The sequence below is a fragment of the Mobula hypostoma genome, chromosome 13, assembly GCF_963921235.1.
Source record: "Mobula hypostoma chromosome 13, sMobHyp1.1, whole genome shotgun sequence".
Classification (NCBI taxonomy): Eukaryota; Metazoa; Chordata; class Chondrichthyes; order Myliobatiformes; family Myliobatidae; genus Mobula; species Mobula hypostoma.
In genome coordinates this window covers 88,830,310-88,855,911 of record NC_086109.1, presented here as the reverse complement: position 1 = coordinate 88,855,911, position 25,602 = coordinate 88,830,310, and the positions used below count along the sequence as shown (strand labels likewise).

At 43.1% G+C, this 25,602-nt stretch overlaps 1 long non-coding RNA gene across 3 annotated transcripts in view; it reads right to left on the bottom strand.

Moving 5' to 3' along the window:
• Positions 1-18,722: 18,722 nt before the first annotated feature.
• Positions 18,723-25,602, bottom strand: part of LOC134355765 (uncharacterized) — a 70,890-nt gene continuing 64,010 nt past the window's right edge. For all 3 annotated transcript variants that reach the window (XR_010020180.1, XR_010020179.1, XR_010020181.1), the window contains one exon: positions 18,723-21,484. This is a non-coding gene — a long non-coding RNA (uncharacterized LOC134355765). The remainder of the gene's footprint in view (positions 21,485-25,602) is intronic.

The window sequence follows — 25,602 nt, the reverse complement described above, 5'->3', positions numbered from 1 at the left end:
AGAGAGAGAGAAAGACAGGGGAGAGAGAGAGTGGAGACAATGTTGTGAAGAAAAGGTTGAAATTAAAACTGAGACTTTGCTAGACTTGAAACCAATATCATTTGGCAAGCACAAAAGTAATAAATTTCATCCCCAAAGCAATTAAATCACTAAGATATTTTATCCAATGTTATAAAATAATGCAACACAATAAATGTGGATTATAGAATCTCAGAATAATGAATGATGATGTATCACTCAATAAACCAGCAGCAATTTATACAACAGATTTTAATCATTCACTATGAATGTCATAACAGATCAATGCCACAGAGCAGATTTGTTGTCAGTATTATAATTTGACAGCAGCAGGGCATGAATATAAGTGACTGTTAAAATTTATACAACCTACATATAAAGTAACAATTATTCTGAAGATAGTTCAAAGCATTTTTTAATCTTCACATTCAGATGGAATTTATAAAGCACTGGAGCTCCCAGTTTATTTCTCATTTAACTTTGCTGATTATTTGTAAAGCAGAACTCAAATGCCCGAAGCTTCCCTGTGGCTTAACTGCTAATTGAACTGTCTAGAGTGGTGCTGAACGATATAATGTAGGAAGATCTCTCATTTGTGCTGTATTAACTGAACTGATGGGATAAGAAAAAAGCAGCTTTAAATTAAGCAGAACGAGGAAAAAAAGATCTTTCTCTGCTGATGCATATGCAATTGGGTGTGTGTAGTGTGTATGCCTAAGCACTGTGTTGCTTATTTGATTATGTGCACATGTGTAAGGTCGGAATTTATAAGTACATTTATTTGTGTCCCTGTTTGTTTATTTACAGTACGGTGCATCTGGCATTATAATTTGACAGCAGCAGGGCATGTAAATCTGGCAGGAGCAAAGAATGTTGGGAATGGCGAGGGTGGAGTACTGTGGGAGGGGTGTGGGACAGGTGGCAGAGAAGGAGGGATGAAGGAGGGTTTCGGACCAAAATGTCAACTGTTTATTCTGTCCATAGATGCTGCCTGACTTGCTGAATTCCTCCAGCACTTTATGTGTGTTACCCTGGATTTCCAACAGAACCTCATGTGTATATGTGTAGCTTTTCATAGAAACATAGAAACATAGAAAATAGGTGCAGGAGTAGGCCATTCGGCCTTTCGAGCCTGCACTGCCATTTATTATGATCATGGCTGATCATCCAACTCAGAACCCTGCACCAGCCTTCCCTCCATACCCCCTGATCCCTGTAGCCACAAGGGCCATATCTAACTCCCTCTTAAATATAGCCAATGAACTGGCCTCAACTGTTTCCTGTGGCACAGAGTTCCACAGATTCACCACTCTCTGTGTGAAGAAGTTTTTCCTAATCTCAGTCCTAAAAGGCTTCCCCCTTATCCTCAAACTGTGACCCCTCGTTCTGGACTTCCCCAACATCGGGAACAATCTTCCTGCATCTAGCCTGTCCAATCCTTTTAGGATTTTATACATTTCAATCAGAACCCCCCTCAATCTTCTAAATTCCAACGAGGACAAGCCCAGTTCATCTAGTCTTTCTTCATATGAAAGTCCTGCCATCCCAGGAATCAATCTGGTGAACCTTCTTTGTACTCCCTCTATGGCAAGGATGTCTTTCCTCAGATTAGGGGACCAAAACTGCACACAATACTCCAGGTGTGGTCTCACCAAGGCCTTGTACAACTGCAGTAGTACCTCCCTGCTCCTGTACTCAAATCCTCTCGCTATAAATGCCAGCATACCATTCGCCTTTTTCACCGCCTGCTGTACCTGCATGCCCAATTTCAATGACTGGTGTATAATGACACCCAGGTCTCGTTGCACCTCCCCTTTTCCTAATCAGCCACCATTCAGATAATAATCTGGTTTCCTATTTTTGCCACCAAAGTGGATAACTTCACATTTATCCACATTAAATTGCATCTGCCATGGATTTGCCCACTCACCCAACCTATCCAAGTCACCCTGCATCCTCTTAGCATCCTCCTCATAGCTAACACTGCCGCCCAGCTTCGTGTCATCCGCAAACTTGGAGATGCTGCATTTAATTCCCTCATCTAAGTCATTAATATATATTGTAAACAACTGGGGTCCCAGCACTGAGCCTTGCGGTACCCCACTAGTCACTGCCTGCCATTCTGAAAAGGTCCCGTTTATTCCCACTCTTTGCTTCCTGTCTGCTAACCAATTCTCCATCCACATCAATACCTTACCCCCAATACTGTGTGCATTAAGTTTGCACACTAATCTCCTGTGTGGGACCTTGTCAAAAGCCTTTTGAAAATCCAAATATACCACATCCACTGGTTCTCCCCTATCCACTCTACTAGTTACATCCTCAAAAAATTCTATGAGATTTGTCAGACATGATTTTCCTTTCACAAATCCATGCTGACTTTGTCCGATGATTTCACCGCTTTCCAAATGTGCTGTTATCACATCTTTGATAACTGACTCCAGCAGTTTCCCCACCTCCGACGTTAGGCTAACCGGTCTATAATTCCCCGGTTTCTCTCTCCCTCCTTTTTTAAAAAGTGGGGTTACATTAGCCACCCTCCAATCATCAGGAACTAGTCCAGAATCTAACGAGTTTTGAAAAATTATCACTAATGCATCCATTATTTCTTGGGCTACTTCCTTAAGCACTCTGGGACGCAGACCCTCTGGCCCTGGGGATTTATCTGCCTTTAATCCCTTCAATTTACCCAACACCACTTCTCTACTAACATGTATTTCGCTCAGTTCCTCCATCTCACTGGACCCTCTGTCCCCTACTGTTTCTGGAAGATTATTTATGTCCTCCTTAGTGAAGACAGAACCAAAGTAATTATTCAATTGGTCTGCCATGTCCTTGTTCCCCATAATCAATTCACCTGTTTCTGTCTGTAGGGGACCTACATTTGTCTTTACCAGTCTTTTCCTTTTTACATATCTATTTTACAGTCAGTTTTTATGTTCCCTGCCAGTTTTCTCTCATAATCTTTTTTCCCCTTCCTAATTAAGCCCTCCTCTGCTGAACTCTGAATTTCTCCCAGTCCTCAGGTGAGCCACTTTTTCTGGCTAATTTGTATGCTTCTTCTTTGGAATTGATACTATCCCTAATTTCTCTTGTCAGCCACGGGTGCACTACCTTCCTTGATTTATTCTTTTGCCAAACTGAGATGAACAATTGTTGAAGTTCATCCATGCAATCTTTAAATGCTTGCCATTGCATATCCACCGTCAATCCTTTAAGTGTCATTTGCCAGTCTATCTTAGCTAATTCACGTCTCATACCTTCAAAGTTACCCCTCTTTAAGTTCAGAACCTTTGTTTCTGAATTAACTATGTCACTCTCCATCTTAATGAAGAATTCCACCATATTATGGTCACTCTTACCCAAGGGCCCTCTCACGACAAGATTGCTAATTAACCCTTCCTCATTGCTTAATACCCAGTCCAGAATAGCCTGCTCTCTAGTTGGTTCCTCGACATGTTGGTTCAAAAAACCATCTTGCATACATTCCAAGAAATCCTCTTCCTCAGCACCTTTACCAATTTGGTTCACCCAATCTACATGTATATTGAAGTCACCCATTATAACTGCTGTTCCTTTATTGCACACATTTCTAATTTCCTGTTTAATACCATCTCCGACCTCACTACTACTGTTAGGTGGCCTGTACACAACTCCCAACAGCGTTTTCTGCCCCTTAGTGTTATGCAGCTCTACTCATATCGATTCCACATCTTCCCGGCTTATGCCTTCCTTTCTATTGCGTTAATCTCCTCTTTAACCAGCAACGCCACCCCACCTCCTTTTCTTTCATGTCTCTCCCTCCTGAATATTGAATATCCCTGAACGTTGAGCTCCCATCCTTGGTCACCCTGGAGCCATGTCTCTGTGATCCCAACTATATCATAATCATTAATAACAATCTGCACTTTCAATTCATCCACCTTATTACAAATGCTCCTTGCATTGACACACAAAGCCTTCAGGCGCTCTTTTACAACTCTCTTAGCCCTTATACAATTATGTTGAAAAGTGGCCCTTTTTGATGCTTGCCCTGGATTTGTCAGCCTGCCACTTTTACTTTTCTCCTTACTACTTTTTGCTTCTACCCTCACTTTACACCCCTCTGTCTCTCTGCACTGGTTCCCATCCCCCTGTTGTGAACTAACCTCCTCTCGCCTAGCCTCTTTAATTTGATTCCCACCCCCCAACCATTCTAGTTTAAAGTCACCTCAGTAGCCTTCGCTAATCTCCCTGCCAGGATATTGGTCCTCCAAGGATTCAAGTGTAACCCGTCCTTTTTGTACAGGTCACGCCTGCACCAAAAGAGGTTCCAATGATCCAAAAACTTGAATCCCTGCCCCCTGCTCCAATCCCTCAGCCACGCATTTATCCTCCACCTCATCGCATTCCTACTCTCACTGTCGCGTGGCACAGGCAGTAATCCCGAGATTACTACCTTTGCAGTCCTTTTTCTCAACTCCCTTCCTAGCTCCCTATATTCTCCTTTCAGGACCTCTTCCCTTTTCCTACCTATGTCATTGGTACCTATATGTACCACGACCTCTGGCTCCTCACCCTCCCACTTCAGGATATCTTGAACACGATCAGAAATATCCCGGACCTTGGCACCAGGGAGGCAAACTACCATCCGGGTCTCTGGACTGCGTCCACAGAATCGCCTATCTGACCCCCTTACTATCGAGTCCCCTATCACAACTGCCCTCCTCTTCCTTTCCCTACCCTTCTGAGCTATAGGGCCGGACTCTGTGCCGGAGGCACGGCCACTGTCGCTTCCCCCGGGTAAGCTGTCCCCTCCAACAGTACTCAAACAGGAGTACCTATTGGTAAGGGGCACAGCCACCGGGGTACTCCCTATCACCTGACTTTTCCCCTTCCCCCTCCTAACCGTGACCCACTTGTCTGCCTCCCGTGGCCCCGGCGTGACCACCTGCCTGTAACTCCTCTCTATCAACTCCTCACTCTCCCTGACCAGACGAAGGTCATCGAGCTGCAGCTCCAGTTTCGTAACGCGGTCCCTTAGGAGCTGCATCTCGATGCACTTGGCGCATATGTAGACGTCCGGGAGGCTTGGAGACTCCAGGGCCTCCCACATCCGACACCGAGAACAACAAACTGCCCTCACACTCATACTGCCCCTCTCCTCAAATAACAACAGAAAATGAATACCAAACCTTCCTCGCCTCGCCCGTTTCCGCCTAAGCCCGGTGAGCCGAAGCCCTTAAGCCTTCACTCTGCTCCCGGCTCACTCTGCCACCCGCAAACTCCACTGCCGGCTGTATGAGGCTCTGTTCCTTTTAAATCTGCTGCGCTGCACTGCCCGACGTCACACGCCTGCGCAGTCCCGCCTCTCTGAACGCCGTTGGAGAAAAAAACCCGAAAATTTCAAAAATGTCTTCCTCCACACTCCCGCTCTGACTCTCAGACTTCCTTCTTCCTTTTTCAAGTCCACATGGAAGTTGTCCTTGCAGACAAAGAGCAGTTTGAGACTTTTTTATTGAGGGCTTTAAGCACCATAACGTTAGAAAACATCAATGCAGTGAAATTGATTAGTAAAAATATTAGTCCACTACAGACATTATCAATAACTTAGAAAATTTCTTCAGGCAAACTTATAGTCCAGGTGCAACAGTTAGCCAGAGAGCACCCTTGCTTATTGTTCCAATATAAGGCATCCTTGAAAATGTTCAATTTTTGTTAGTGGTTAGTTTGTGGCACGGTAGTGTAGCGGTTAGTGTATCGCTGTTACTGAGTCAGCGACCCGGGTTCAATTCTGCCCCATCTGTAAGTAGTTTGTACAATCTCCCCGTGTCTCTTTTCTCCTTTTAAGAAAAAAGGTCCTGTCGGAGTCCATGATCCACTGCTACAGTTCAAACTATGGTTCTTCACGGACAGTGGGTTCTCACTCTCGGACTTGTCGAACGGCCTGGCATTTTGATATCTCCCGGTGCAGCCCGGAAGACATGCGCCTTCAGGGTGTGGCCCCGTGGACGACCCAGTTCCTCACTGATATCTCCAACTGAGGTGTTGTGGGAGACTGAAATAATGAGACAGCAGGTGGTGTACGCTGCCGTTTAAAGAAGGTCTGTGCACTCAAGCGATCTCTCTCTCTCTCTCTCTCTCTATGGTGAGCTAGAGTCTGTTGGTCCTCAAGTCAGGGAAGTCAGACAAGCGTCATGGCAGATTGTAACATCGAAACAGCGAGCTGTTGGCCTCCCTTCTCACTGTTGTAGGAGTGATATCTCTCTCTCCCAAGACAGAGAGAGAGCCTGTCTGAGGTGTTGAAGTGTTGGGATGGACAGTAGTTTTTGATGAACTATAAATCTCTGGGGTCTTTGCTATTGCTTGCATGGTGGGTGGTGGGAGGCTGAGGTTTTTTGCCGGAGGAACTGGAGGGAGCGGAAGGGGAAGAGTCGATGCTTTTGCTGCTGGCTGTATGTGGAAGGAAGAGGGGGGTTCTAACACTTTTTATCATTCATTCTATGGGGTTTTTTCCTGTTTCGTGGATCCCTGCAAAGAATAAGAATTTCATGTTGTATACTGTATACATTCTCAGATATTAAATTGAACCATCTGAACCATTGAACTGCATGGGCTTCCTCCAGGTGCTCCAGTTTCCTCCCAAATTCTAAAGACGTGTGGGTTAGTAGGTTAATTGGTCACTTGGGTTTAATTGGGTGGTGCAGGGTTGCTGGGCTGGAAGGTCCTGTTTTCGTGCTGTATCTCTAAGTAAATAGGTAGATAGATAGATTGATAGATGGGTAGATAGATAGATAAACAGATAGACAGACAAATGAATGAATAAATAACTAAACAAAGAAGGAAAGAAGGAAAGAACATTTAAATGTAGAATAAACTCAAATATGAGGAAATCTGCAGATGCTCGAAATTCAAGCAACTCACACAAAATGCTGGTGGAACACAGCAGGCCAGGCAGCATCTATAGGAAGAAGTACGGTCGACGTTTTGGGCAGAGATCCTTCGTCAGGACTAACTGAAAGAAGAGATAGTAAGAAATTTGAGAGGGGGAGGGGGAGAGGGAGATCCGAAATGATAGGAGAAGACAGGAGGGGGAGGGATGAAGCTAAGAGCTGGAAAGTTGATTGGCAAAAGGGATACAAGACTGAAGAAGGGAGAGGATCATGGAATGGAAGGCCTTGGAAGAAAGAAAGGGGGAGGGGAGCACCAGAGGAAGATGGAGAACAGGCAAGGAGTTATTGTGAGAGGGACAGAGAGAGAAAAAAGAGAGAGAAGGGGAAAAAATAAATAAATAAATAAATAGATAAGGGATGCGGTAAGAAGGGGAGGCGGGGCATTAACGGGCAAACAGAATAAACTGTTTGCTAGTTCTGACCAGTAATAAAATTGTTAAAATACTCACATAGCAACTCATCAATCACAGTTTTATAAATTTCATTTGAATTTCAGAGACTGTCTTGAAGTTTATTCCAGCTTAATTTAAAATGTTGTTACATGCCAGAACCCTGACTGGACCTTCCTTAAGCCAGCTGCCTCTGCAACAACTCTCCAAGATCAACTTCAGGATTCTATTGTTGATGTTGCCTTCCTGCAGATGTTGTTTTTCATCTCTGAGGTCCTGTTTCTAACCCAAGCCACACTGGGGAGATGCAATTCCTTTCTGGTTGTAGCAGAATATGTTTCAGATAAACTGATCGCAGTTCACTGTGGGACTTTCCCATATAGCCAACGTAACACCTTTGATATGTTAACCCGACAATATCAATTCAAAAGATGATAGAGAGGCACCAGAGACTGCAGATGTTGGAATCTGGAGCGACAAACAATCTGATGGAGAAAACCTGAGGGTTAAACAGCATCTGTAAGAGATAAGGAACTGTGATAAAGAAAGATAAAAATGAAGATTAGCTTTATTTGTCACATGTACATCGAAACATTAAGGTAGACAGTGAAATGCGTCGTTTGCATCACTGACCAACACTGTAAGTGTCCCCATGCTTCTGACACCAACATAGCAAGTCCACAACTTACTGACTCTGACCTGTATGACTTTGCAATATTGGAGGAAACCTTCACAATTATCCTTACAGATGGCGACAGAATTGAACACATGTTGCCAGTGCTGTAACTAATCACTGCGTTATCATGTTCAAAGGATTCAAAGTACACTTATTATCGAAGTATGTATGCAGTATACCAGTGGTTCCCAACCACCGGGCCGCGAACTCTTACCATACCGCAAAGCATGTGCTACCAGGCCGCAAGGAAACGATATGATACGATATGAGTCAGCTGCACCTTTCTTCATTCCCTGTCACGCACTGTTGAACTTGAGATAACCTACCAAATCATACCAAATAACACATAAAACCTAAAATAACACTAACATATAGTAAAAGCAGGAATGATATGATAAATACACAGCCTATATAAAGTAGGAAATAATGTATGTACAGTGTAGTTTCACTTAACAGAATTGGGAAGATTAAGCCAAAACCGATTTGCAGAAAAAAAATTGCAACGTACACGCATGTGCACACAGGTGTCCGCGCAAGGCTTCATGGTCGTGGTAGTCTTTCTCGGGGTAAACACAAGTGTCCCGTATTTGACTGCTACTTTTGTCCCTTATTTGGGAGTGAGAAAGTTGGCAACCCTACTTGAACACCCCCCCACCCCCACCATCAGCCGGTCCGCAAGGATATTGTCAATATTAAACCGGTCTGCGGTGCAAAAATGGTTGGGGACCCCTGCAGTATACAACCCTAAGATTCGTCTTCTTCACAGACAGCCATGAAATAAAGGAAACCATGGACTTAATTCAAAGAAAAACATCAGCTCCCCAAGCTCAAAATAAACAAATTGCACAAATGACAAGAAAGAATGAGCGAAACACACAGAATATAAAACACAAAATTGAAAGAGTCCATATTCAGTTCAGCTCAGTGTTCACTCTCTGCAGCCCACTGTGATTCAAAGTTGTTCAAAATAGCAACAGAGAAAGGAGTGACCAGAAACACATCATAATGTGAACTACAGTCCAATAGATAAACTGGATACTAAGAGATTCTGCACCATCCTTTAACAGCATCAAGGGAGAGAGAGACTGCTACACACAGACACCTTCTCCAGCAGCAGTGAATGAGAGGCTACTGGACGGCGCTGAACCCTTGCTTGCCTTGATGTTTTCAACCTTTCTCAATGCTTTCATTGGCAAGATTAGCAAGAAATAGAGTCAATCATAGCCTTGCACCCCATCTCTAAACATCCTGGCCTCGAGGACGCTCGCCTCTCGGAACCTTCTTGAAGACAGCAAAGCTCCAGATCACTCAATCAGCTGGAAAACTCACCAACAAACTGTATATCACAGGCTCCAACAACACCAGAACCCATTTGAAAGAAAAAGTAGACATTTATGTTTCATAGAAACATAGAAAACCTACAAGCACAATACAGGCCCTTCAGCCCACAATGCTGTGCTGAACATGTTACTTTAGAATAATTACTTTAGAAATTACCTAGGGTTACCCATAGCCCTCTATTTTTTCTAAGCTCCATGTACCTGTCCAGGCGTCTCTTAAAAGACCCTATCGTATCCACCACCACCACTGTCGCCGGCAGCCCATTCCATGCACTCACCACTCTCTGCGTAAAAAACTTACCCCGAACATCTCTTCTGTACCTACTTCCAAGCACCTTAAACCTGTGCCCTCTCATGTTAGCCATAACACAAGTTTCATCTTCTCCTTTTACTGGCTGTCTTCCCTCTCTACCTTCAATCCTGATTCGGAGTTTGACCCAAAACATCAGCAGTTCCTCTAACCCCATAGATACCCTTCAACACACTCCATCAGATTTACTGTTTCAAAAAATGTCAGATGAATAACATATACAAAACCAAACATTATGCAAGTGCACTGGTCAGTATTCTAATTAATGCCGCGTTAATTAACCACAAATGCAAGTTGTTCTTGGATTAGAAGTTCCATCAGGGAGAAAGAAACCCAATCTGCAGGCATCTGAGGGCTGAGATCCAACAAAAACTTGTGACCTGAAGAGCAGATGGTAAGTGGAAAGAGTACAGGAATGCAAGGGAGCGGTGAGCTGATAATTACAACTGCTCATCTTCCCATTGCCCACCTACTGTCTCTCTTATCCGCATCCATCTGGTCATCATCCCTCATGCATTTGGTCCCACTTGCAAGTCCTCCCTGCTTTGCAAACACCTGTTCTATGTAAGCATCTTACCTTACCTGTTTTTGCTGCTGCTTGTGTGAAGGGAGGGGGAGGGGTGTCTTTGGGCTTTTGGTGTTTCTATCATTCTATGGGGTTTCTTCGTTTCGTGAATGTCTGTGAAGAGGATGAATTTCAGGTTGTATACTGTATACGTACTCTGATATTAAATGTACCTTGAAACCTTATTTAGTTACTTTTGTTCCAGGTTAAAGTATGGATTTGGATTCCCTTTCGAACCGAAGACTGAGAGAGCAGCACCTTGTTTGGACATAACCAGGTGCCCCCACCTGTTCAAGTGGCAGCCTATACCTACAAGGCATAATCAGTGAATTTTGATTGCACATGCAGGTCATCATCAGCTTAGGAATGCCTGAGTTAGAGTGTCTGGGAGGCCAGCAGATGGATAGGCTGGTTGTTAAGGGTTGCGGGGGTCATCTTCCATGTGGGAACTCAGACTGTGGCCACACTTTTGACTTGCAGGTTAGACTCTGCGAACCAAACATCCCGCTGAAGGCAAAGAGTGGAACGGAATTTATCAAGGACAGAGGCAGTCAGAGTAGAACCATGATTATGCATTTGATGTAAGCAGCATTGGTTCCAGCCCACAAGATAGTGTCATCGCAAACCCAGCCCAACAAGACATGTTGGGTCATTTCCTATGTGCTATTATTGGTCCTGGGCAGCAGACAGTATCCCTGCAGAAGTTCTACAGTCCGATGGAGGAGATCATGTTCACAGGCTCACCTAGGGAAAGGGAGCTTGTTAGGGAGGCTTCAGAGACAGTACAACATAACCTAAGAAAGCAGGCAGGTCCAAATGTGACAAATACGCATGATTGATTGGTTGTTTTCTGTCATATCTGATGATGACAGGGAACTGCAGAAAGAAACCTGTGCGGGAGAGCTTTTAAAGCGGAAAAGCCATTGCACTGGGGAAGTTCCACTCTCTTGACCTCAGAAGTCCAGGTCCAGTGGCACGAGTATTCGTCCAACTGGGGTCTTCCTTGGATGCAGTGGATCATTATGACTTCTTGTCATGCCCTTCGCCCTTCACAAAGCATTGCAGAACAGCCTTTCTGACCATTGTATCTCACGGTTTATCTTATCTACCTGGTCCACAGTTGCTGTCCCCAGTTTACTCCCTCATTCTAAAGTCAAACAGTACTGTGCAAAAGTCTTAGGTACATGTAAAAAAATCTGTAAAGCAAACACGCTTTCAAAAATAATGAGATGAAGAGTTTCTAAATATCAAAAAAATTGCTACAAAGAGCAGTAAACAGTAAAAAACTAAATCAAATCAATATTTGGTGCGACCATCCTTTGCCTTTAAAACTGCGTCAATTCTTTTAGATGCACTGTCATGCAGTTTTATAAGAAAATCAGCTGGTAGGTTGTTCTAAGCATCTTGGAGAACTTGCCACCATTCTTCACAAGATCACAAGACAAAGGAGCAGAAGTAGGCCATTCGGCCCATCGAGTCTGCTCCGCCACTCCACCATGAGCTATACTATTCTCTCATCTAGTTCCAATTTTCGGCTTTTTCCCCATATCCCTTGATACCCTGACTAATTAGATACCTATCAATCTCCTCTTTAAACACCCTCAATGACTGGGCTTCCACAGCTGTATGTGGCAATGAATTCCATAGATCCACGACCCTCTGGCTAAAAAAATTTCTCCTCATCTCTGTTTTAAATGGGTACCCTCTAATTCTAAGACTGTGGCCTCTTGTCCTGGACTCACCCACCAAGGGAAACAGCCTTTCCACATCTGCTCTGTCCAACCCTTTCAACATTCGAAATGTTTCTATGAGATCCCCTCTCATTCTTCTATACTCTAATGAATACAATCCAAGAGCCAACAGATGGTCCTCATATGTTAGCCCCTGCATTCCAGGAATCATCCTCATAAATCTTCTCTGAACTCTCTCCAACATCAGTACATCCTTTCTAAGATAGGGGGCCCAAAACTGCATACAGTATTCCAAATGAGGTCTCACTAATGCCCCATACAGCATCATCAACACCTCCTTACTCTTGTACACTATTCCTCTTGAAATGAATGCCAACATAGCATTCGCTTTCCTTACCGCCAATCCAACCTGGTGGTTAACCTTAGGGTATCCTGCACGAGGACTCCCAAGTCCCTTTGTACTTCTGATTTTTGAATTTTCTCCCCATCTAAATAATAATCTGCCTGATTGTTTCTCCTTCCAAAATGTACAACCATACATTTCTCAACATTGTATCTCATCTGTCATTCCTTTGCCCACTCTCCTAAACTGACCAAGTCTCTCTGCAACCTTTCCGTTTCTTCATCACTTCCTGTTCCTCCACCTATCTTAGTGTCATCCACAAACTTAGCCACAAAACCATTTAACCCATAATCCAAATCATCGATATACATTGTAAAAAGAAGCGGCCCCAACACAGACCCCTGCTGTACACCACTAGTAACCAGCAACCAATCAGAATAGGATCCCTTTATTCCCACCCTTTGCTTTCTGCCTATCAGCCAATGCTCCACCCATTCCAATATCTTTCCTGTAATTCCATGGGCTCTCGTCTTATTAAGCAGCCTCTTATGCGGCACCTTATCGAAGGCCTTTTGAAAATCCAAATACACAACATCCATAACCTCTCCCTTGTCAACCTTATTTGAGATTACCTCAAAAAATTCCAATAGGTTGGTGAGGCAGGATCTGCCCTTCATGAAACCATGCTGGCTTGGGCCTATCTTGTCATGCACCTCGAGGTATTTCATAACCTCATGCTTGAGGATTGACTCCAATAACTTTCCAACTACTGATGTCAGACTAATAGGTCTGTAATTTTCTTTTTGCTGCCTCCCTCTTTTCTTAAACAGCGGAACTACATTTGCGACCTTCCAGTCCTCCAGAACCATGCCAGAGTCTATTGATTCCTGGAAGATCATTTCCAATGCCTCCACAATCTCCAAAGCCACCTCCTTCAGCACCCGTGGGTGCACCTCATCCGATCCAGGAGACTTATCTATTCTTAGTCTGTTTATCTTCCCAAGCACTTTCTCTCTAGTAATCTTGACTGTACCTAATTCTATTCCCTGAGACCTCTGCCTATCAGGTATATTGCGAATGTCTTCCACTGTGAAGACTGATGCAAAATACTCATTCAGTTCCTCCGCCATCTCTTTGTTACACATTATAATTTTTCCAGCATCATTTTCAATTGGTCCTATATCTACCTGTGTCACTCCTTTACTCTTCATATATTTTAAAAAAACGCTTAGTATCCTTTTTTATGTTAATTGCCAACTTCCTTTCATAATTCATTTTTTCTTTCCTAATGACTTCCTTAGTTTCCTTCTGTAAGTTTTTAAAAGTCGTCCAGTCCTCAGTTTTCCCACTAATTTTTGCTTCCTTGTTCGCCGTCTCTTTTGCTTTTATTTTAGCCTTAACCTCTCTTGTTAGCCACATTTGCGCCATTTTTCCACTCATGATTTTCTTTTTTCTTGAAATATATTTTTCCTGAACTTTCCTTATTTCTTGTAGGAATTTCATCAAATTCTGCTGTACCGTCCCTCCATCTAGCTTACTTTTCCAATCGACTTGGGCCAGTTCCTCTCTCATACCACTGTAATTCCCTTTGTTCCACTGAAATATCGATACACCTGATACTAGCTTCTCCTTTTCAAATTTGAAACTGAACTCAATCATATTATGATCACTATTTCCAAGGGGTTCCATTACCTCCAGCTCCCTAATCACCTCAGGTTCATTACACAGCACCCAATCCAAAACAGCCGGTCCCCTGACAAGCTGCTCCAAAAAGCCATCCCGTAGGCATTCTACAAACTTCCTGTCCTGAGATCCAGTACCTTGCTGACTTTCCCAATCCACTTTCATATTAAAATCCCCCATAATTATCTTGACATTTTCCTTCTGACATGCTTTTTCTATTTCCAGGTGTAACTTGTAGTTCACATCCCGGGTGCTGTTTGGAGGCCTATATATTAGTGTCTTTTTATCCTTGCCATTTCTTAACTCGATCCATAAGGATTCTACCTCTTCTGATCCTATGTCCCTTCTTTCTAGTGATTTGATATCGTTGCTTACCATCAGAATTCTACAGACTTTGGTTGTCTCGTAGGTAATCCCAGAAAGACTCGATGATGTTGAGATCAGGGCTCTGCGGAGGTCACACCATCTGAAACCATATAAAAAGTCTTGGTATGGAAGTTGTCCTGTCCAAGAGCGGAAGAAGCTGCAGAAGACCGTGAACATGGCGCAGCACATCACACAAACCAATCTTCCGTCCTTGGACTCACTTTACACCGCACGCTGTTGGAGCAGTGCTGCCAGGGTAATCAAGGACACGACCCACCCAGCCAACACATTTTTTGTCCCTCTTTCCTCCGGGAGAAGGCTCAGGAGCTTGAAGACTCATATGGCCAGACTTGGGAACAGCTTCTTTCCAACTGTGATAAGACTGCTGAATGGATCCTGACCTGGATCTGGGCTGTACCCTCCAAATATCTGGACCTGCATCTCGGTTTTTTCGCACTACCTTACTTTTCAGTTTTCTAATTTTTCTATTTATGATTTATAATTCAAATTTTTAATATTTACTATCAATTTGTAATCCAGGGAGCAGGAAGCGCAGAATCAAATATCACTATGATGATTGTACGTTCTAGTGTCAATTGTTTGGCGACAATAAAAATATAAATATAAAGTAAAAGTCTTGGGTGCCTAAGACTTTTGCACAGTACTGTACAGGTTAGTAGGTCATATGGGTGTATTTGGGAAATGGGGGCTCTTGGACCAGAAGAGCTTGTTACCATGGTGTATCTCGAAATAAAATAAAATTTAACAAGTCTGTGTGCTTACGCTGCCCTTCAACGTTCCATGCCTCTTCCTATTGACCGCCTTTACTCAATCATGTTCTTGGCAACCATCCAGCTTAATAGCAAATGAACTGTTGTACACCTTAAATCAACAATACCAGGAAATGAAATAAAATAATTAAATGCCATTTAATTTTTGTATCAGAACAGATGGTGTTGCTGACTAACTCTCACAAATTGTTACTGAATATATGGAAATTCTACTCACCAATCAACAGTTGTAGAGCGTAAGTCTTTTGGCCTACTTCATGAGAATTTGAAAAATAATTAATCAGCTTTTAGGAACGCAGTAAAAGGGACATTGCGCTAGTCATAAATAGCAATGAAGGACCAGCAAAAATGGGAAACTGAACTTGTGGCTACTCAGACACAAAATGCCAGAGGAACTCAGCAGGTCAGTCAGCCAGTATCTAAGGAAGGAAATAAACAGACGATGTTTTGGGTCTCTCTGGGTCTCAGCCCAAAATGTTGACTCTTTATTCCTGCCCATACACCTCCTCCCTCACCTCCATTCGGGGCCCCAGGCAGTCCTTCCAAGTGAGGCAACACTTCACTTGTGAATCTACAATGGTCGTCTATTGTGTCCAGTGCCCCCGATGCAGCCTCCTACACATTGGTGAGACCCATCGTAAAGTGGGGAACCGCTTTATTGAGCACTTCTGCACCATCCACCACAAGTGGGACTTCCCAGTGGCCAAACGTTTTAATTCTGATTCCCATTCCCATTCTGATGTGTCAGGCCATGGTGGCGTGACGCAGCGTGCGTAGCCTCTCCGGTGAAATGATATCGTATTTGTTAAATAGGGGCCATGCACAATTCTGATTTGATGGAGACAGCCATGAGAGCACAGAGGAACATCTGGAGTAACTCCTGAAATGCCTGGTTCACTGCCGCTGCTACTGTGTGATCGAGAATCTCCGGAGGGAAGGCCCCAAAATCCTCGGCTTTGACTGCTGCTGGTGGCCGGGGCTGGGGTCGAAGCGTTCGGCAGAGATGGTGCTTGGTGCTTGGTGTCGGAGGGCTGGTTGGAGCTCAAAGTTTTCGGATGACTCAGGGTCAGACTGTGGTCGGGCATGGCAGGGAGATTTTTCTTCCTTCTCCCATCTACGTGAGATTTGGGACTTCCGAGAGACTTTGAACTTTTTTTTACCTTGCTGATGGCCTGTTCTTCATCAAATTACGGTATTGCTTGCACTGTTGTAACTATATGTTATAATTATGTGTTTTTTGTCAGTTTTTCAGTCTTGGTCTGTCCTGTGTTTCTGTGATATCACACTGGAGGAATATTGTATCATTTCTTAATGCATGCATTACTAAATGACAATAAAAGAGGACTGCGTGTCCTCATAATCTAATAATCTAATCTTGTGCCAAGAGAAGGCCATCCTCCCCTTATATTCTGTCTGGGTAGCCTCGAACCTGACGGCATGAATATCGGTATCTCCTTCCAGGAAACAAACTTCTCCCTCCCCTTCTCTTATTCCCCTCTCTGATCTTTTATCTCTTTTCATCTGCCTAGTACTCCCCCCCTGAATCCCCACCTCCTTCCCTTTCTCTTTGGTCCACTCTCCTCTCCTATCAGATTTCTCCTTCTCCAGCCCTTGACCTTTCTCACCCACCTGACGTCACCCACCACCTTCCAGCTAGCTTCTTTCCCATGCTCCACCTTTTTATTCTGGCATCTTCCCCCTTCCTTCCCAGTCCTGAAGAAAGGTCTTGGCCTGAAATGTCAACTGTCTATTCATTTGCTTAGATGCTGCCTACCCTGCAGAGTTCCTGCAGCATTTTGTGTGTTGCTCTGGATTTCCAGCATCTGCAGAATCTCTTCTGTTTGTGGATGCTCAGAATTGGGTCTATTTATTTTATTTTGTTCTATATTTTCTTTTACATGTTGTGGTTGGAATGAAGGCATGAGGGAAGTTTACAAAAACTCTTTTCAGCAGTGATGAAAATGAGGCATGACTGATTTGGAATCCTCAAGGTCAAGCAACACATGGAGAGTTGAACAACAGCCATTGCTTGCTTCATATTTGCGGACAGTTCCTGCCAATTTTCTCCATCCACCATCTGTATCTTTCACAGAGTGTGTAAGCTTCCAACCTCCTGTAACATCTTAATTTTCTAAGGAGAGATCTTCAGATATAATGTAGATGACTGTTAGGGCATATTCTGGACTTAGGGTATACAGCAAAATATTAACTTCACAAACCAATCTTTAGACCTGAATGTGGATTGTAGATTAAATTTAAAATTCAGTCCTGGACAATAGTTTCCTGAGCTGTGGACAGTAGCCAATTGAAAAACCAAACAATGCTGATTTGGGTGTCTGGAGTGTGGATGCGAAGAAGGAGGTGTGAAAGTTGTATGTAATTCAAAGGAAGCATTGTAAGTACAGAGTTCTCCTTTGATCTTTAGCATATAAAATGTCATGTAATATTGGGTCAAACAGGCCCCTTCCTCCAGAGAGTGCTTCATTTTGTCGAATAAAAGACCGCTAGTATACCTACCAGCTGCATCTCTCCCGTGACTTTGTTCACCTCACTACAATGACTCCCTACGCTGGGTTATACACTCAGTGATCACTTTACTGGGGCCCTCCCGTATCTAATAAAGTGCTAACTGAGTGTATGTTCGTGGCCTTTTGCTGCTGTTCAAGGTTCGACATGTTGTGCATTCGGAGAAGCTCCTCTGCACAGTTGTAATGCATGTTTATTTGAGTTAATGTTGATTTCCTGTCAACTTGAACTAGTTTGGCCATTCTCCTCTGACCTCTCTCATTAACAAGGCATTTTCGCCCACAGCACTGCCACTCACTGGATGTTCTTTGTTTTTTGCACTATTTTCTGTAAACCCTAGAGACTGTTGTGCATGAAAATCCCAGGAGATCAGCAGTTTTTGAGATACTCAAACCACCCCATCTGGCACCAACATTTATTCCATGGTCAAAGTCATTTAGATCACATTTCTTCCCCTTTCTGATGTTTGATTAAAAACACCTGAACCTCTGCATGCTTCTATGAATTGAGTTTCTGCCATATGATTGCCTGCTTAGATATTGACATTAATGAACAGGTGTTCAGGTGTACCTAATAAAGTGGCCACTAAGGCTACATCCACACTACACCGGATAATTTTGAAAACAAAGCTTTTTCTCTTCGGTTTGACCCTCTGTCCACACTAAAACGGTGTTTTCATCCCCCAAAAACGGAGATGTTCAGAAAGGGTCTCCAGAGTGACTAAATCTGAAAACGCCTAATATCCATTGCAGTGTGTACGGGGTAAACAGAGCTTTTTAAAACCGTTGTCATGACGTGCTGGAACAGATGGCGGCAGCCCGGCATTTCATTGTTTTCTTCTTATTATTATTACTTTATTGTTGCCAAACAATTAATACCAGAGTGTACAATCATCACAGCGATATTTGATTCTGTGCTTCGCAGAACCTAACAATTTCTGAACAGACGGCAACGAAACTGAAGCCAGAAGAGTTAGAAATGTACTCACCAAATACTTTGACCCATAGCTTACTGAATAAATAAGTATACTCACTTTGCCCTGTTTTCTGTCCTTGCTTGTATGAAGGTAAGGACAGAAAACACCCTCCGCCACCTCCAGTTTAAATTCCATGCAGAATATTTTGGGGGATAATGAACCAAGAACCAAGAACCAAGGTGGTTTACCTATTTATGCAAGTACTTCTCTGACAATAGATGTGTAACAGCCTAATGTAATATTATATGGAAATACAAGATAACACTGATGCAGCCATGTTTTATACATTTAACAAGGTGTTTTATTAATGCAACAGAGTGCATCAGTTTTTCAATGTTCGTCGTCAGCCGGGTCATACTGTCCGTGAACTCCCTGTCGGTTGCCTCCATAATCTCCAGTATTCATTTTTTTTTAGTTTTAAGTCCTCCTGCGCGAGAGCCAAGAGCAATTTCTTTCAAGTTTTTCTACTCTGCAACTGGATAAACGCGCACCAAGTATACCATTTCCTCTTCGCTTGTTTGCTGTGTGTGTCCTGCGCATGCACAGTAGGAGGAGATTTGCCCAAATATCCATCTAATGTGGACAGAGATATCTTGAAAAATGCTTAGTGTGGACACCTGTCGTTTTTACTTGAAACTGGCGTTTTCAAAATTTTCCGGTGTAGTGTGGACATAGCCTAAGTATATCTCCTGCTTATTTTTAAGGTGTAAATAGAGGGAAGAGCATTGTGCACTTTAACAACTAACGCAAACTCATTCCGCTCAGTAATGTGAGAGGAATGTGCAAATAATGTGTGAACTTTGTGCTCTTGACGTGCAGGGAAAATGGGGCAGATCAGGCATTCACTACAGATGTCACTGGTCTTGCGTCAGGTAACACAAAGTAATCTATTCCAGAAATACACCAAAGACAAAAATAAGATTTTCCACCTAATTTATCAGTTGGAAAACCGAACAGATGGGGTTGAACAACGCACACAAGATACTGAAGTAACTCAGAATTTAATGCAGTGAAGACTGAGCTGTTGCACTTTGGCAGGAAAACCCATAGCAGGAATTACATAGTGAATGGCAGGGCACTGAGGTCAACAGTAGAACAAAGGGACCTAGAAATACACACACATAATTTAGTGTAAGTGGCATCACAAATATATAGGGTTGTAAAGAGAGCTTTTGGCACATTGTCCTTTATAAATGAGGGCATTGAGTACTGGAGTTGGGATGTTATGCTGAAGTTGTATAAAATATTATATTCCTTGGAACATAGAAGACAGAGATGAGATTTGACAACGGTATACAAAATTATGAGGGCTATAGATAGGATAAATGCAAGCAGGCTTTTTCCACTGAGGTTGGGTGGGACTACAACCAGAGGTCATGGTTTATGGGTGAAAGGTGAAAAATTTAAGGGGTATCTTCTTCACTCAGAGGGTTGTCAGAGATTGGAACAAGCTGCCAGCGCAAATGGTGCATACAAGCTTGATCTCAATGTTTAGGTGAAGTTTGGATAGATACATGGATGGGAGGGGTTTGGAGGGCTATGGTCCAGGTTCAAATCGATGGGGGTAGGCAGTTTAAATGGTTTGGTTGGGCAAAAAGGTCTGATTCTGCGCTGTACTTTTCTAGAACTCTATGACTCTGTAACATCTGTGAGGCCAAATTTGGAGTGTTTTGTGTAGCTCTGGTCAGCTACCTGCAAGAAAGATAACATAACATTGAAAAAGTAGAGCGAAAGTGAATAGAGCAGATCAGAACTAATTGTAGACATCACCAGTTAACACAGGGTAATCTATTTCAGAAATACTCATCATCATTATGTGCCAAATCGTTTGACGTGGGCGATCATGGTCTATCCACGGCCATGATTTTTCTTGGTAAATTTTTCTACCGAAGTGGTTTGCCGTTGCCTTCTTCTGGGCAGTGTCTTTACAAGACGGGTGACCCCAGCTCTTATCAATACTCCAGAGACTGTCTGCCTGGCGTCAGTGGTTGCATCACCAGGACTTGTGATATGCACCAGCTGCTCATACGACCATCCACCACCTGCTCCCGTGGTTTCAGATGATCCTGATCCGGGGGGGAGGAGGGTGCTAAGCAGGTGCTACACCTTACCCAAGGGTGTCCTGCAGGCTAGCGGAGGGAAGGAGTGCCTTACACCTCCTTTGGTAGAGATATATCCCCACCCAACCACCCATCAGAAACATTACAAAGACAATAAGAAACATTTTGACCTAATTTACCTGAAAGGAAACCGAACAGATGCTGTGTACAACACTAACAAATTGCTGGAGGAACTCAACTCAATGTGACCTTACTCACTACTGAACTCAGTAGAGGCTAAGAGTACATCCACACTACACTGAATAATTTTGAAAACGAAGCTTTTTCTCTTCGTTTTGACTGTCTGTCCACACTGAAATGCTTGAGGAACTCAAGTCCAAGTTCAAATTCAGGTTAATTATCATCTGACTGTATGTATATACAACCAAACAAAACAATGTTCCTCCAGGCCATGGAGCACCCACAATACATGTATCACACACAGCACATAAAATGAAGTATTACCACACATAAGTTAAGGGACTATAATTCAAAATGCATGTGAAGTGCATAGCACAAGTAAACAGTAAACAGTTTGCTGTCCTAGTGATGTGACCTCAGTGGTGGCAGGGTATTTATTAGTCATACTGCCTGGGAGAAGAGGCTGTTACCCAGTCTGGCAGTTCTCGTCCTGATGCTCCTGTACCTTCTTCCTGCCGGTAGTGGCTCAAAGAGATTGTGGAATGGGTGGATGAAACCTTCAATAATGCTTCAGGCCCTTTGTATACAATGCTCCTGGTAAATGTCACGAATGGGGGGACGAAAAAGTCAGGCAGCATCTATGGAGAGAAATAAACAGTCAACCTTATGGGCTAAAGGAAAACCTCGGGTGGAGCAACAGATGCCAAGCGATAGGCGGATCCAGCTGGGGGGTAGATGAAGGAAGAGGGAGAGAGAGAGAGCGATGTTGTAGCTGGAAGGAGATAAGATCAGATTAGCTTTATTTGTCACATGTATATCGAAACATCGAAAGGCAGTGAAGTGCTTCAGCGACCGACACAGTCTAGAGATGTGCTGGGGGCAGCCCGCGAATAACGCCGTGCAACATAGCATGCCAACAACTTACTAATCTGTACACCTTTAGAATGTGGGAGGAAACCGGAGCACCCGAAGGATGCTCACACAGTCACAGCAAGAATGTACAGACTGACAGAGGGAACTGAACTCTGATCTCTGGTGCTGTAAAGCTAGTCATCTTGCCGTTTCATCTTCTTTTGCCCATTACGCCACTGGCATTTAGGACAGCAATGAAGGTCCTCCATCTCAGATGACATTCACAGCTTCCTCTTGGTTTACAGCGAGTCATGCAAGTCTTGGGTGGAGACTTAGGAAAAGCATCGCACACAGAGGTAGAAGGATTCTTCATTTGACCAGTCAAGGTTGTTAACCCTGAGCTGAGCCCCTGAACCTGGAGAAACGGTGGACCACTCTTAGTCTGGCCTCTACCCTTTGACCTGTTTGGCATGAGTGACCCTACCAAGAGCCAAAGCATTAAGCCCTGACTCCAGCCAGCATTGCTCTTCGGGTCATTGAGACACGCAAGCCTCCAAACCACAACAAAGTTGTGGTCCTATTAGAGACACTTCATTACTGTTCTGCCCCCCAAAAAAACCCATCCTTATGGTTGGGTTGTGATAGTAAGTGGGATCTGTATGATATTCAATTGATAGATATTCAATTATCATTCCTAAAACATGTTTCATTTCCTGAAAGATGATGGGATTGAGTTGAACTTCATGGTGAAACCACTATAACAATAACCTATTGTCTCTCACTGCCTGAACAAATATATAAGCCATTTAAGCAAAGTATTACTTCATGAAATGTACCTCCAAAACAAATCAACATTATTAAAAGGGAAGAAGAAAAGAAAAATGTAGGTTAAAAAAAAGATTTTCTGAAAACAGCATTAATAATGTCATGTAAGTTTTTTCACATTGGCTTCTGACTTTTCTGTTTAATGTAAATAATTTGTATAACTTCCACACAAAATACTTGGCTCTCAAGGATTAAGTTATAACAAGGATAAGATTGTGGTACCAACAGTAACAAATAGTTGTGAAATGCTGCTTAATATTCTAAGACTGTATCACATTAAAGACACAAGAGATTCTGCAGATGCTGGAAATGCAGAGGAACAATATGAACACATTAAAGAAAAAAACATTAATAATATAATTCATAACATCAAAAAATCATTAAAATAAACATCACATTAAAGAGTTGTGATAATTTTCTCAGGCAGTTTATGAACAGCACCCAAAACAAGATGTGCAGTTGCCTTGAAAGATGTCTCTTGCCCATGTTGATCTCAAATACAAATTAAAACTCACACAATTTTTGGACAGTTCTTTATTGCACCTTTCCAATTTTTTTTTTGATTTTTGGAGGTGCTCACACATAAACCTAGAAATTAATTTGCATAACACTTTTCTCTGCTGTGAAACATAAACTCTCCTCTCCTACCAGATTACTCCTTCTCCAGCCCTTGACCTTTCTCAGCCACCTGGCTTCACCCATCACCTTCCAGCTAGCCTTCTGGCTCTCCCCCACCTTTCTATTCTGGTGTCTTCCCCCTTCCTTCTCAGTCCTGAAGAAGGTCTCAGCCCGAAACATCGATAACTCATTTCCATAAATACTGCCTGATCTGCTGAGTTCCTCCGGCATTTTGTATGTTTTGCTTTATATCCTTGAAATGTTTCCATGTAAGGAAGATAGTTTGATAGAAGCAGATACTTTGTCATCATTCCCTTTTGGAACACTTTAAAGGAGAATAGACCATGACTCATCATCAATAGGTTTTACTAAATGTAAAGATACAGATTATTTGTTACACACACATTGAAACATTGAACCATACAATGAAATGTATTACTTGAATCAATCACCAACACAATCCAAGGATGTGCTGTGGGCAGCCCATGAGTCACTATGCTTCCTTCCCCCAACATAGCAGGCCAGCAACTTACTAACCCATATACCTTTGAATGTGGGATGAAACTGGAGCATCCGGATGAAACCTATTCAGCCATGAGGAGAATGTCCAAACTCCTTCCAAGCAGTGACGGGAACTGAGCTTCGATCAGTGCCGCTATAATGCGTTATATTAACTGGGATGCTAGTGCAGTAAAACACAGCGAATATAATGTTATCCAGGCACGTGGCCAAGTGGTTAAGGCATTCGACTAACGACCTGAAGGTCGTGAGTTCGAGCCCCAGCCGAGGCAGCGTGTTGTGTCCTTGGGCAAGGCACTTAACCACACAGTGCTCTGCGATGACACTGGTGCCAAGCTGTATCGGCCCTTGCCCTTCCCTTGGACAACATTGGTGTCGTGGAGAGGGGAGCATGGGCAACTGTTGGTCTTCCATACAACCTTGCCCAGGCCTGCGCCCTGGAGAGTGAAGACTTTCCAGGCACAGATCCATGGTCTCGCAAGACTAACGGATGCCTTAAAATAATGTTATCCGTACATTATTAGATGGGAGGGTTAGGTTTTGTAACTTTAAATTAAAACAAATACGACACTAGAGTCCAAGAAATACAGGTGTAACTTTTCTTTACTTTAAGCGAGGCGCACATGTATTAGGTGGTAGCCTGATGACGCATGCAATTAGTGTATTTATACATATAACCCGTAATAAATTACTTAAATAAACAAGAATGCTTAATCAAACAATACAAGATTACTCAAATATTATTGAAATATTGAGACAAAACTCACTGAGCCCCAAAGGGAAGGCTGAGACTCCCATCCATACCCTTACCACTTAACTCAACATTAGGACCATCCTTACCGAGTTCATTCTCCTTCTACTCCAGCGTGAGAAACTGGTAGTTAATATCTACTGTATCGATGAACAACACAGCCCCAATTTTTTCTACTCCCACTGCCATTCTGAAACCCACACATAGCAGCCTTGGTACTAGTTGGTTGGCAGTCCATTTGCAATTTAGATCTGAAAATCTCAAATGACTTGGACCAACCAAGCAGATTCCACTGCCAAGAAGGCCCACCAGTGCCTTTACTTCCTGAGAAAACTAAAGAAATTTGGCCTGTCCCCTAAAACCCTCACTAATTTTTATAGATGCACTGTAGAAAGCATTCTTCTAGGGTGCATCACAACCTGGTATGGAAGTTATCCTGTCCAAGACTGGAAGAAGCTGCAGAAGATCGTGAACACGGTGTAGCACATCACGCAAACCAATCTTGGATTTACTTTACACCGCACGCTGTCGGAGCAGTGCTGGCAGGATAAGCAAGGACACGACCCACCCAGCCAACAGACTTTTCGTCCCTCTTCCCTCCGGGAGAAGGCTCAGGAGCTTGAAGACTCATATGGCCAGATTTGGGAACAGCTTCTTTCCAACTGTGATAAGACTGCTGAGCAGATCCTGACCCGGATCTGGGCCGTACCCTCCAAATACCCGGACCTGCCTCTCGGTTTTTTTGCACAACCTTACTTCCCATTTTTCTGTTTTCTATTTATGATTTATAATTTAAATTTTTAATATTTACTAATTTTAACTATTTTTAATATCTTTAATATTTAATATTTGTAATTCAAGGAGTGTGAAGCGCAGAATCAAATATCGCTGTGATGATTGTACGTTCTAGTACCAATTGCTTGGTGACAATAAAGTATAAAATATAAAGTATAGTGGCCTTGGTACTAGTTGTTTGGCAGTCCATTTGCAAGTTAGATCTGAAAATCTCAAATGCATCTGAAGTTTATAAAATGGCAGCTTCAATGGAGATGATAGCTGGAAGCCTATTGCAACATCCATCCAGGACTCCCCACTGGATAGTTTTATATATACACACAATCCATGTTATCATCTCTTTCCTTTACTATGGCCAATGAGATTCATTGGAACATCACAGGCAGAAATTGGGTG